The sequence below is a fragment of the Balaenoptera physalus genome (assembly GCF_965194825.1).
Source record: "Balaenoptera physalus genome assembly, chromosome: X".
Lineage (NCBI taxonomy): Eukaryota > Metazoa > Chordata > Mammalia > Artiodactyla > Balaenopteridae > Balaenoptera > Balaenoptera physalus.
Genome location: NC_138903.1, coordinates 12467385 through 12481602, shown reverse-complemented (window position 1 = coordinate 12481602; position 14218 = coordinate 12467385). Strand labels below are relative to the sequence as shown.

The following is a 14218-nucleotide window of genomic DNA, read 5'->3' as shown; positions in this document are numbered from 1 at the left end:
GGAAGAAGAGGGCAAAATTGCTGAAATCCTGTGCTGGAATGAGGGCTACAGAAAGACGGAGACGTGATCTTACCGAGCCTATAAATTTCAGCACTCGGACAGCTCCTAGCTCTGAAGTGCGCATGTTTCCTTTTTCAGTCGCTTGGGGCGGGGGTCGGGGAGAGGCATTCCAGAGGGAACATGCCTGCTATTCCAAGGCAAAGAGTGACTGGCTGTTCCGCGCGAAGGGGTGCTGAAGGGGTGCGGTGATGCCCAGGGAAGAGCAGAGGTCAGGGTAGATGGAGAGGGTGAAGAAGGCTAGGGTCTGAGCTCCTGGAAATGCGAGTCTGTCGGTGGGTGGGCGGGACGGGAGTTTGAAGCAGAAAAGAGAAGGGAATAAGGTCTAGGCGTGGGAAAAGAAAATTGGGCGAAGCAGAGAACAGGATCTAGAGTACTGAAATTATAATAGGGGAGTGGGTAGTCTACTCGTTATCAGTGAAAGCTAGAGGCAAAAGAGGAATCCTGTGCTGAAGAGGAGGGTACATTTCATGGGCATAGAGAAGCCCATATGCAGAAAATGGTCATGAGGATCGATAATTTAATTTAGAAGCCCTTTATACCTTCCTCGCCCCTTGAGTGTTTTCGTTTGATTTTAGCTGCCTGTTCCCAAAGGATCGCTCTACTCCTTTACTAGGGAAAGCCCCTTCTCTGAGCTTTCTTCAGCGGCTCAAAATCCTTGGGCATCCTCTTCAAGTCACGGATTTGTAGAGGAGGAAAAATACAATGGGCCGGCAGGGGGCAGTAGCAATCTTTTCTTGCCCTGGTTAAAGGTTAGAGAGTAGGGCTCCGAGTAAGAGCTGGAGCAAGGAAGGGTGAGACTGCGGGTGGAGTTTCATCTGCCCATTCCAGTTGTTAATCACCAGGGAGGAGTCGTGTAATAAAGTGTAAATGTTCTCCTAAATTGGCTAAAGAGACAGAAAATAGTGAAAGTTTATAAATCCTGTACAAAAGCATGACAGGTAACCTTGCTATTTCAAATTAAACTTACAAATGTTGTTATTAATAAAAAAGAGGAAGGGTAGATAGTTCAGTGTAAGTAATTATCAGCTCTGGCAAGGGGGAATGAAAAATGCATGTTCTGCCATGAGCTGGGTGTGTAACCTACTTTTTGTCTGTAAAATGTACCTTGTTCGTCACCTTGGCACTCCACTGCAGGTCTTAATTTTAAAACAAAATAAAATGATTAATTTTCAGTCCATAAATGACTAATATGCCCATGGATAAGTTTAAATATTATGGCAGAGTAACAAAGAATTCTATGTTTTTAGAAAGTAGATTCTGAGAAAAAATGCATGTTCTTTTCACCTTTTAATCTTAACATAAATCACCTGAAGAGCTTGTTGAAATGCAGATTCTGATCTGGTAGGTCTGAGGTGGTGCCTGAGATTCTGCATTTCTAACAGGTTCCTAGCTGAGGTTGTTTCTGCTGGTCCACCGATCACACGTCAAGTAGCAATGGTCTGTATGCCCTTTTATCAGAAATTTATCCCACCAAGACAGTGAGAATATAGGACCTTTCTTTAGATGAAAAGCAGCAGTGCCCAAGCATTGTGCTTCCATTCAAAATCAGTTCTTTGGAAGTGTTCTCTTAACTCCCAAAGCCCAGAAAAAGTGATTCAATTTAAAAGGAAAACAGTATGGTGTAGGGTGAGACATCCCTGGACTGCAGCTTTGAATCTGTTCACTTCCGAATTCATCCACATGGAAACTCTAGACCTGGTTTTATCCCTGCAGTCCTGACCCAAAAAATAAAATCAATTCTTGGAAATATATTTCTTCAATTGGTGCTATGGAAAACTCATACAAGATTTTTTTGTGTTCAAGATTCTTTCCAAAAGAGAAAATATTTATGTAAAAGTATATGAAAATGATTTGTCCTAAAATTTTTTGAGGTTGTAATGATGCTTAAAGTAATACAGTCTTTGCAAGTCATTTCTTTCAACAGCAGAGTTTTGTTATTAAACAAGAGTAGGGTGAGTAGGGAAACCTGTGACAAAGGGAGACTCTGGCTAGCAGCATGAGATCAAAGCACATATTATTTTAGAGTTGGAAGGAACTTTAGAGAGGATCTAGTGTAACCTCCTCATTTTACTTCTCAGCTCTCCTCAATTTGGATTCCAGCTCCGTCAAGCTACAGAAACAGCTCTCACTAAGTCTGCCAATGAATTCCTTGTAACTAAGGCCGAAAGATATTTTGCTGTTGTCATCTTACTTGACATTTACATGGCACTTGACATCATCGATCTCTTTTCTCTTCTTTTATTTAAATTTATTTTTATTTTATTGTGGAAAGAACACTTAACTTGAAATCTACTCTCTCAACAGATTTTTAAGTGTAAAATACAATGTTGTTAACTACAGGCTCAATATTGTACAGTGCATCTCTAGAACTTACTCATCTTGCATCACTGAAACTATACCCACTGATTAGCAGCCCCTCATTTCCCCCTCTCTTCTGTCCCTAAGAGCTACCATTCTGCTCTCTTGAAGGGCTTTCTTCCCTCGACCCTGTGACACAGTACACTCCTGGCTTGCCTCCTATTCTGTCTCCTTGGCAGCCATATCCTCCTCTACCTGGCTTGTAAAAGTTGGATTTTCTAAAGTCTGTATTGGAGGTCCTCTTATCTTCTCATACTACACTCTCTTAGACAATATTATACACATCTGTAACTTGCATTTTCCTTTTATGCAGATGACACACAAATATATATTTCTGTCCGGACCTGCACATCCTAAACAATTCCTGTTGAATGTCTCAAAGGCGCCACAAAGTCCACAGGTCAAAACCAAACTTTTAATACTTCCTTCAAGTCCTGTTTCTTTTCTGCTGTGCCTGTTTCATTATCACCAACCAAAAGCCAAGGCATCAACGCTAAGACTCCCTCTCCGTCGCCTACCATATTCAGTTCTCTACGAAGCTCTATTGATTTTCTCTCACATATTTACCAAGTCTGTCCACTTCTCTCCCTCTCAGCCTCCATGACCCTAGTTGAGCTACCCTGATCTCTTGCTCGTACTGTGGCCATAGTTACCCAACTCCTCTACCTGCACCAGCAGCAGGTCCTCCTCCACCTCGTGATTACACTGCATCCACAACGACTGTTCAGAAATCAAAATCTGATCACATCATACCCTCTGAGTAACATGATGACTTTCCGCTGATCTTTAGGTAGAACAAGAAAACTACTTAACATGATCTAAAAGTTCCACGTGGTCTGGCCTATGCCTACATTGTCTTTCATCTCATTCCCTACTCATCTCATGCCTTCTCCTCTACCCATACCGGCCCTTTTTTAGTCCCTCGTGCTTGCCATCTTGCTTAATCCCAGAGAGTGCTCATGCCTCCCATCTTGTCTTGTTAACATCAGCTTATTTTTCAAATCTCTTCTCAAGTGTTATTTTCTCAAGAAGGACTTTCCCGACCTGCACACCTCTATCTATTACAGGCTCCCTTACTACTCAGCAACTTTGATTCAAAGAGCTTGTCACCATTGCACGTATACATGTATATGATTAATTGCTTAGGTAATGAGTTTTGTAACGGACAGGGGCAGCATCTGGTTTTGTCTACCATGGTATATCCATCCATTCAGTGTTATGACAGGAATCATAATGGTGATGAGAATGTAATTTTTTGAATGCACCCAGAAGTGCTGCTTAAAAAAACCAATATACTTACATATGTATCATTCTGTCAAAAATTACTTGTTAATCATTTTAAATCTAAAAAAAAAATTACTTGTTAGGGAATTAACAAGTTGAGTACTATGATGATTTGAAAGGAAACCCAGCTCAGTGGCTCAGGAGTCTATAGCATGAGATGAAAATACAACTAAGAGACTATTAATCTGATGTCCTTAATCCAGGTACCACCTCTAACACTGATCAGTTATATGACCATGGGCAAGTCATTTAATACCACTGAGCCTCATTGTCATAATATATAAAATATAGATGATGATATTGCTACAAAAAATACGGAATACTCTTGAAAGTCTTATCACATCATAGCTGACTGTGTGCTTTAGGCTCGTAATCTCAGTTCTGAGCATCTACTGACTGCTACAGTTCATGTTTTCACTGTCCCTTGGACAATTCCACTTTCAAAGACAGTAAGTCTCAGGAGCTTGGAATAGCTCTTATTTGCAATGCAATAGAATCCTGAAGTTGAATCCACCTAAGCTTCTAATTCACTGAATCACAGCTGGTTGAGGCATGCGGCACCCTTGTTTTGTACTCTTACCAGAAAAATGAGAAGATTCTGACCCATCCTATAACATCATAAGGATCAATACACAATATTTGGTCTATATGATGCCACATATTAAAGAATTCTAAGTAGATGTAAACAAATAGACATTTCTTATGAACATCAGAATCGTTTGAACATCAGTATCATTTACTGACACTGATAAATCTCTAACATATACATAATGCTTTGTAGTTTTCAAGATACCCATACTATGTAGTAGGCAGAACAATGATTAATCACTATATTTTTTCCAGTGAGGAATTTAAAGCTCATGTAAGTTGATCAATTCTCCCAAGTCCACATGATTATTAAGTGACAAAGTCATACTTTCTATATTTCCTATCCAGGGAACAGACTTATTTCTCATCATATGTATGACTGATATTTTTCAAGTCACGGAGAAACTACTATATACCCACACTGTTTTTAATAACTATGTTTATGAGTCCATTGTAGTAAGTGCCCCTTTGTTGATGGAATTTTGGTCTCCATTAAATTCATACACACAAATGACAAATGGAAACCCCATTTGTTTTTTTATAAATTTATTTATTTATTTATTTATTTATTTATTTATTTATTTATTTATTTATTTATTTTTGGCTGCGTTGGGTCTTTGCTGCTGTGAGCGGGCTTCCTCTACTTGCGGTGAGCAGGGCTACTCTTTGTTGCGGCGCGAGGGCTTCTCATTGCGGTGGCTTCTCTTGTTGCAGAACATGGGCTCTAGGTGCACGGGCTTCAGTAGTTGTGGCACGTGGGCTCAGTAGATGTGGCACGCAGTCTCTAGAGCGCAGGCTCAGTAGTTATGGCTCATGGGCTCTAGAGTGCAGGCTCAGTAGTTGTGGCGCACGGGCTGAGCTGCCCCGTGGCATGTGGGATCCTCCTGGACCAGGGCTCGAACCTGTGTCCCCTGCGTTGGCAGGCAGGTTCTTAACCACTGCGCCACCAGGGAAGTCCCGAAAGCCCATTATTAAGAGTCTCAAAGTCAATTTCCTTAGGAAAAGAGTTGAAAGATGTCTAATATCCTGCCTCAGGTCACCTCGTGAACTCTTATGGGTCTTCCTGAAGAGAGATGGCCCTCCTCTTACGTGGCCATTCTTTCTTCCATTGAAAAGATGAAGTAGAGATTAAGAAAGGACTTATTAATTTATAATTGACACCAGCTGAGAAGTAGAGGTTTAAGTAGAGAGGGCAAGAAGTTGTTTTACCAAATCTTTAGTTGCTTGAGGACACTTCCTCACAGAGAATGATAAACCCAATTTCATCGTGATAGAATGTTCTGAATTACATTCTCCTGCCTCCAACAGACCCTCTTCTCACTCTAGGGCCCTAGGTTGGAATGGATTTCTGAGTGAGAAAACCCTCTGACGTGAGGCTGCATGGTCATTATGATATTGGTTAAAATGTGTAGCTTGTGAGATTAATGATTAGTGATTGCCATTTTTGACTATATGTAATATCTCAGGTATCAGGTAGAGTCTATCTCTTAAATCCTAGATCTCTAAGCTACCACTGCAGAGTCAACAATTGACTCTCAACCTTCATGGCCACTCACTGGTCCATATGTCCTTTATCTCCTTGCAGTGGTTATATTGGAAATAAAGGGCACATTATGGAGCCCACTCCATTGGGTTAAATAAGTTGATAGGAGGACAGGAATTTTATTTAATTTAATTAATTAATTTCTTTATTTTTGACTGTGTTGGGTCTTCATTGCTGCACACGGGCGTTCTCTAGTTGCGGCGAGTGGGGGCTACTCTTCATTACGGTGCACGGGCTTCTCACTGTGGTGGCTTCTCTTGTTGCGGAGCTCGGGCTCTAGGCACACGGGCTTCAGTAGTTGTGGCACGTGGGCTCAGTAGTTGTAGCTCACGGGCTCTAGAGCGCAGGCTCAATAGTTGTGGCGCACGGGCTTAGTTGCTCTGTGGCATGTGGGATCTTCCCGGACCAGGGCTCGAACCTGTGTCCCCTTCATTGGCAGGCAGATTCTTAACCACTGCGCCACCAGGGAAGCCCCAGGACAGGAATTTTAAAAGGGAGGTAAAAAAATGTAGTTCCCACGTTTTGATTTGTGCAGGCTGCTGCAAGCACTAGTACTGATGAATTTAAAGCAGTTTTCAATGGCCAGCGTTGTCTACAGAGCAAGGATGCCTAAAGAGCTGCTGTCACCCTGCATTTATTCTCCAATTTTTAGAAATCCAGCTTGCTTCTCTCTTCTTTATCTTGTGGAATGAATAAAGATGCGCAGCATGCAGAGAGGCAAGCTTCAAGGCCGTGAAGTGTAAATGTGAAATCACTGCTCTTCCAGGTTCCATGCAGACAATTGGATGTCTGTCCAGAGCATTTCTGGATTAAGTGACTTAGATGTCAGAAAAATCATTTTAGGATTGGAATTCTTCTGCTTATTAGTGCTCAATGTTCATAGACCACAAATGTGTCCAGCACTTGAAACAATTTCTATTTCCAGTGATGATTCATACAAGTGATTGCTTCTCTGCTGGCTAACGTGAGAAATGCAGCATTTCTTTTCATAAACATCAAGTAGGCAAACAATAATTTGGAGGATAAATCAAATATAATCCTACTCGAATGTATTGGAAAGGTTCCTTCTTTGCCACAATTCTCAAAATGAAAATAACGAATAACAGTAAGATTGACTGCTGCAGTATCACTTGTCTTAGAATCTCCTAGGTTTGGTTCTACAACTGACACGAAAACCGCCTCGACATCACCTGAGTTATCATGATACTCTTGCTGAAATTTTCTTTTGGAAAGTTCTCAGATTTTAAATATTTATTATTGACTTGATAATGTTTGCACCCCCCCCCATATAAAATGCCTCTTCTTGGTTCACAGAAGACTAAAAAGAAGCTGATTTTGAAAGAGTGAATTATTTTCAGTTGGACAATAGCAATAGTTTTATATTTGCAAGTAAGCTAGCACTTGGTAGTTGAAGTGGAGTTCCACTCATTATATTCAATGACAACATTTTTATTATTGTTGTAAAGCATAGCATAGATACTAATGGGAAAGGACGTAGGTAATCAACAGTCCTGTCAATCAACCAGTCAACAAATATTGATTGAGCATTTACTATATACAAAGTACTGTGTATTTCTCTGAAGATGAGGCAAAGTAATATAGGACATTATTTCTGCCCTCTAGGGACTTATGATCTATATGTGAAGGTAAGAAAAATAAATATTATGGGATCAGGACTCTAGGTCAGGGTATCATCTGGGGAGGTCAGCTTACTGACACCCAAGAGCTTCAAAATGTGGCATTCACCTATGGATTCTTCACCATTTAAACTCTGGTTCTTAGCTTGGCAGGTTCACAAAATTAATCTTGTCTGTGCCCCAAATATGTTACTAATCAAGGATGTGACATACCAACTATATGTCATATAAACCTGACATATAAACCAGAATGAAAATGTAGCTGTCAGGCTGCCAAGTAACCCATATGGACTGAATGATGTGTAAGCTTCTTGGGTGCATTCTGCCTAGGAAGGTTTCATGATAAACATGAAATTAGAGTTATAGAGTTATAGTCAACCATCTGACCATATGGTTGAAATGTGAAAAAGTTGAGTAGAACCTATCTCAAATAGACTGATAGAGCCATCTCCAGCTTCATAATACCCATTATGAACATTTATATTATCTGTTCTTATTATTCACTCCTTGGATTGGAATTTGAGTTAGCTCTCAGACCTCTCTCTTTGATGCTCTATTTCTAATTAAACTTCACTGCTAATTATTACCTTAAATTGCTTTTTGAAAATGGTGTATTATGAAGTATTGGATATTTATAAAAATATATATCTGGAATATTTATAAAATATACATAATAATGATAAAACAAATTTCTATGTAACCACACATAGCATAAGACATAGAAAATAACCCACACTTCTGAAGCCCCCTAAATGCTAATCTACTAATCTCATCATTTTCTTGCTTTGCTTTATTATTCTAACACACACATACACACATATTGTTTAGTTTCTCATGTTTTAACTGGTACATAAATTGAGTGAGATTGTTTGTATTCTTCTGTGACTTGTTTTGTTTGGTCCATATTATATTGTTGCCATGTAGCAAGAAGTCATTCATTTTCATACTGTGTTTCTCCATTCTCTGAGCATGCCACAATTTATTCATCCATTCCACTGTTGATAGATGGGCTTTTGGGTTGCTTCCAGGTTTTTTGCTATGATAAATAATGCTGCATAATATTCTTGTACCTTTCTTCTCCTGTACATGTGCATATGTAGAGGAAGAATTACTGAATCCTAAGGTATGCAAAGCTTCATTTTATTAGATGATGCTAAGTTGTTTCTTACAGTGTACTAATAATTTACACTCTCACCATAGTGGAGAGAGGTTCTAGTTTCTTTATATACTCACCAACAGTTGGCATTGTCAGACTTCTTAATTTTTGCCAATCTAGAGAATGTTAAATAGCATCTCGTGGTTTCAGTTTGTATTTATCTAATTACTAATGAGCCTGAGTACCTTTTCAGTATGTTTACTGACCATTTGTGTTATGTCTGTGAAACATCTGTTTATTTCTTTTGAAAACTATTCAATTAGGTTTTTCCTTTTCCTTATTTTTGTGTAAAACTATTTTATAGCAATCTTTTGCTAGTCATATATGTTACAAATATCTTTTCCCAGTTTGTGGCTTTTCACTTTCTTTATCGTATTATTAACATAAATTTATTAATTTTTCCCTTACGATTTTTGCTATTTTTGTCTTGTAATATAAGTATCAGTATTGCAATTATGAAGATGTGTTCTTCTATTATCTTCAAAGTTTTTAATATCATTCACATTTAAATGATTAATACCTAGAGCAAATGTTGTCTATTTTAATTGTCTATGTGAGTGTCATGCACTTTTAGTTGTTAATTGATAGGTGTAGATCATATATGAAAACAGGAACCAGGTGCTGTCCTTCTAAGAATTTGGAAGTTAAAATGCCCTATAATATCAGCGTAACACATTAGAGCCTAATTTTGCAAAGGAACTTCAAAGAGATAAAATGCCTCCTAATCCAAAAAGACCTAAGTGTTCTTCTGGTAATGTGTGGCTGTATAATAAAGTACCCCCAAACTTTTATGGTTTAAAACAACTATTCGTCTCTCAAGGTCTGTACCTGGAGTGGGTTCATATGGACATACTTGTTTGGGGTCTCTCAAGCTGTTGTATGGAAGCTGAGGCTTGAGTCATCTGAGGGCTCAATTGGGTCAGACTTCCAGATGGCTTACTTGCCTGTCTGGTATTGATATTACTAGCTGGGTATTGGATGTGAACTCAGCTGGGACAATCAACCAGCGGACCTACACATGGCCTTTCCCTGGGACTTGGGCTTCATACAACATGGTGCGTTGGGTTCTGAGAAGGTGTGTCTCAACAGTGAGCATTCCAAGAGAATAAGAAAAATACTGCTGCAAGGATTCTTATGACCCAGTCTTGGGAGGCATGTTGTGTCACTTCTGCTGCATTTTACTGGTTACACATGGCCAGCTCCGTTTCAATGTGGAAGGGAATTTCTCTAGGGTGTGAATACTAGAGGGTATGGTTCATTGGGCAGTTGTCTTTGAAGATTAACTATAGCAACCATGTCAAAGGATTGTCAGTATTAATGTTTACAGAGACTGTTGTGTCATCTTCCAGTTCAAGCAATATAGAAGAGTAGATAGACTGAAAAAAACCTCTCAAGACAAAACACCTAAAATTTGTGGATAAAATATGTTTTTAAAAACAAAGTTGAACTGGCCATGAACTAAGAGAAATTCTCAGAGACCCGAAACAAGAGAGCATGAATCCAAACTAAAATTCAAATGCTAAAGACAGGAGTTACCCTAGAGTATCTCTTTATCCCCCAAGATTTGTGACTTCGGTTTTATGGCAGCTTGGTGGGATGGGGGAGGGAGAATGAGAGAGAAGGCCTACAGCCCAGACAAGGTGGGTGGTCTATTTGGAAACCCTCTGTATAAACCACAGAAAAGGAGAGATAACACAGAAGCATTTGCCTACCCAAAACTTGACTCTAAATGGAACTAAAACATATCTGAGAATTTGTAACCACAGGAAAACCTCATATGGGCTTGTGATCCTAAATCTATAATCCAAATACCTCAAACCAAGAATTTATTTAAAGTTGTTCTGAGTTGGTGACTTCAAGTATCTCTGGTGGAAGCAATGCTCATCCACTTGGGAGAAACAAATTTCAACACACACTTCAAAGTTTTCTTTCAGCTAAAGTTATAATGGATATGATTTGCAAACATAAATCACAGAACATATGACAAAACAAGGCCTCCAAAAGTAAGAGCCGGGAGAAGCAGTGAATAATAAAGGAAGATACTCAAACACTTCAGATATTAAAATTATCAGACTTAGAATAAATATATTAATTATGTTTAACAATTACAGAAGCAAAGAATGAGTGAGAAATAAGTGACTCAGAAAGAAACAAATACAGTACCTAGAAATTAAAAGTATAATAATTTACATTTACAAGTCAATGAGCTATTTAAATATCATATTAGATATAGCATATAAGGTTACTGGAAGAGAGACCAAAGATATTATCTGGAAAAATAACACAAAGAGACAAAGAATTTGAAAACATGAAAGAGAGGTTAAGAAACATAGAGGATAGAGAGAGTAGATCTAACACATGACAAATAGGAGTTTCAAAGAAATAATAGATTTCAGGAGTGGTGATTTGTGAAGAAGCAATGACTAAAATTTTTCAGAATTGATGAAAAACTTGAAGCATCAGAATCAGAGATTCAAATGAAATCCAAGCAGAATAAATGAAAAAACTATGACACCTAAATAAATTGTACTGAAAGTGAAACTGAAGACACTCAAGACAAAGAAAAGACCTTGAGATCAGTCAGAAATCAATTTTTTAAAAATTACTAAGTGACCACAATTAGACTGACAGCTGAATTCTCAGCAATAATAACAGGACAAGAAGATAATGAAATTAATTATTCAATATACTGAGGGAATATAGCTGCCAATCTAGAATTATTTATCTGCAAAATTCTTTTAAAAACAAAAGCAAGAGTGAAATAAATATATTTCCAAACAAAACTGAGACTGTTTACTGACAATGGAAATGTCAAGAGAGGAATAAAAGAGAAATAAAATTTAGAGTGAAAGACTATTTCAAGAAAAAAGAAAATGACTCCAGAAGGAAGGTATAAGATGCAAGTAAAAGTAGTGAACATAGAAATTGCTATACAAATGGGTAAATATGAATAAATAATAATGGTATATATTAATTTCAGACAAAAGTAAGTTTTAAGGTGAAAAAAATCTTACTACAGACAGCCAGGATTAGTACCCAGATCATCTGGATTAAAGCTATACTGTGACATCACATTGGAATAGAGCAGAAAGAACAATTAAGGAGGATGAAGATGAGCAGAGAGAATAATAGAAGAAGTAGAAGGTCAGAGGGCATCCTGACAAGTTGTTAAATGCTAAAAAAAAAAAAAAAGTTAAATAGGATTAACATAGTTAACTGACTATGTTATAGGTTTAACATATTCATCAAAGGTTTCTCTCCTCCTCCTCTTCCTCATCCTTCCCCTTTCCCCCCCTCCCCCACTTCCTCCTCCTCTTCCTCCTCCTCTTCCTTCTTCTCCTCCCTCTCTTCCTCCCCCTCCCTCTCTTAACTCCAGGTTCTCAGAGACCAAGGTGCTAGACTTAGTTCACTTCATATAAGAACGTTAAAGGACAATGTAATTGTTGCCCTCAAGAGTATAAAGTCCATTTTCTAAAATATGCCAAAGATGCGTATCTCCATCTTTCAGGACAGCCGTATAGGGGCCATGGGTCTAGGATACATAAATGATGGGAATTCCTGCCAAATGGTTGACTGTTGTAACAGGCAAGGAAAAATGGATGGAATCTCTATTAACAGAGCCTTTAAAAAAAAGTGTGGGTCTGTCATAAACCTACTTATTTCCCTCCAGGCTTGTGCATCTATGGCACATGATATTGAGAATTGAGAAGATGTATATCCAAGTTCTAGTTCCTGCTTACTAGCTCTACAATCATAGACAGATTACTAGCTCTCTGAGCTCCAGTTTCCCTTCAGTAAAATGGGAGATGTATTACCTTCCTTGTCTACCACCCCTGGTGGTAGCAAGGATCCAATGACGTGGGTTAGAGGGCTATATCAACTTCGAGGACTCCAATAAATGTAAGCTATTGTTATTCTTGAATAAATGCTTTCATTATCACAGTCACATGAGGCCATTTATGTAATAGCTTCCTTAATCATTTACTTAATTCTAAGGAGAGGATTATAATTTATATTCAACATTTCACATTAATTTAGGAAAATAGAAAAAAAGAGAGATGTATTTTTCAGTGATGATGGATAGTATATGCAAAACATATATGGATGAAGAAAACAAGATCCTTTTATTTTTCAGATGGGAAATTATCATATGAGCTTCTGGAAAGAAAACCTAATTCAACTTTTATGTTCCTAACTTTAGTAATAAAAAGTATGTTGAGTAATCATGCCAAATGACTTGGATAAATTGCTAAATATGAATGAGGGGAGAATTAAATTGACACAAAGGAAAGGGTTTCTTGTCAGAGAAAAATTTTTGAAGGGAGCTGGAGATTATTTATTTGTTTATTTTTTATTCTTAAAACTGATTCTTTTTATTTACTAAAAGACATAGGTTTGAAAATGAAATCGTTGCTGTCCTTACCATAAATGGAAAACCTATACTACTACTACCAATAAATAAAAATAAATGCAATGAACAGCAATATGATTAAAATCTACCTGTAAACTGTTGCCCACTCCCTCTTTATTTTTTTTTCCTAGAAAGAGGAAGAAAATGCTTCCATCTTTTTCTTTTTTTTTTTAAATTGAGGTATAGTTTTTTACACTCCCTCTTTATTAAAAGGGAAGATTAGCAAGGATTGAAGACATGCTAAAAATGTAATCTTCCCTTTTAGCATGTCTTCAATCCTTGGAGATAATTTAATGTAAACATTAGACCTACTCTGTGGAAAATATTGAGTTGTGTTTGCTTCTTGACCAGGGCACCAAGAAATGTAATCAACTAAAGAGATGGAAACAATTGAGTAACCATTAATCTTTCTCCTTTTAAGGAAATCTATTTTTGTTATGGTTTGCAATGCTTTCAAGATAAGGCTAAATTATATTGTAAAACTAAATCAGTTTTTAAGTCAATACTAGACAAATCTAGTTGCACAGGCTCCCATCATATAATTAGAAAATTAGCTATTCTATTTATTTATAGGATACCATAAAGAAATGGTAAATGCAATTCTCAATGTCATGTATACAAAGTCACACTGATACAGATAAGAATGAAAATGAAATATGAATAATGGATGATGAATCATTTTCTTGGGTCTCCAGAAGCCACTTAAAAATTAAGATGGGGCTTCCCTGGTGGCGCAGTGGTTGGGAATCTGCCTGCTAATGCAGGGGACACGGGTTCGCGCCCTGGTCTGGGAAGATCCCACATGCCACGGAGCAAGTAGGCCCGTGAGCCACAACTACTGAGGCTGCGCGTCTGGAGCCTGTGCTCCGCAACAAAAGAGGCCACAATAGTGAGAGGCCCGCGCACCGCGATGAAGAGTAGCCCCCGCTTGCCGCAACTACAGGAAGCCCTAGCACAGAAACGAAGACCCAACATAGTAATCAATCAATAAATAAATCTTTAAAAAAAAAAAATTAAGATGAAACGATGCCATTATTAATCTTTTGTTACATAAGGACATTGAAAACAATCTTAGTATGGACTTCAGACCCCTTGATTCCATTATGTTGACTAGACCCATTATCCCCAGGGGCATGTCCTTTCACCATGGAGTCACAGCTTCTTGCACCAAGGTTGCATAA

General features: G+C 38.1%; 1 protein-coding gene across 1 annotated transcript in view; it reads right to left on the bottom strand.

Moving 5' to 3' along the window:
* The window catches only part of GLRA2 (glycine receptor alpha 2), a 204727-nt gene extending 190979 nt beyond the window's left edge, over nt 1-13748 (bottom strand). Inside the window, exon 1 of the mRNA XM_082447202.1 lies at nt 74-13748. The gene's annotated coding sequence lies outside the window, so the exon portion shown is untranslated. The remainder of the gene's footprint in view (nt 1-73) is intronic.
* Between the last annotated feature and the right edge of the window lie 470 nt (nt 13749-14218).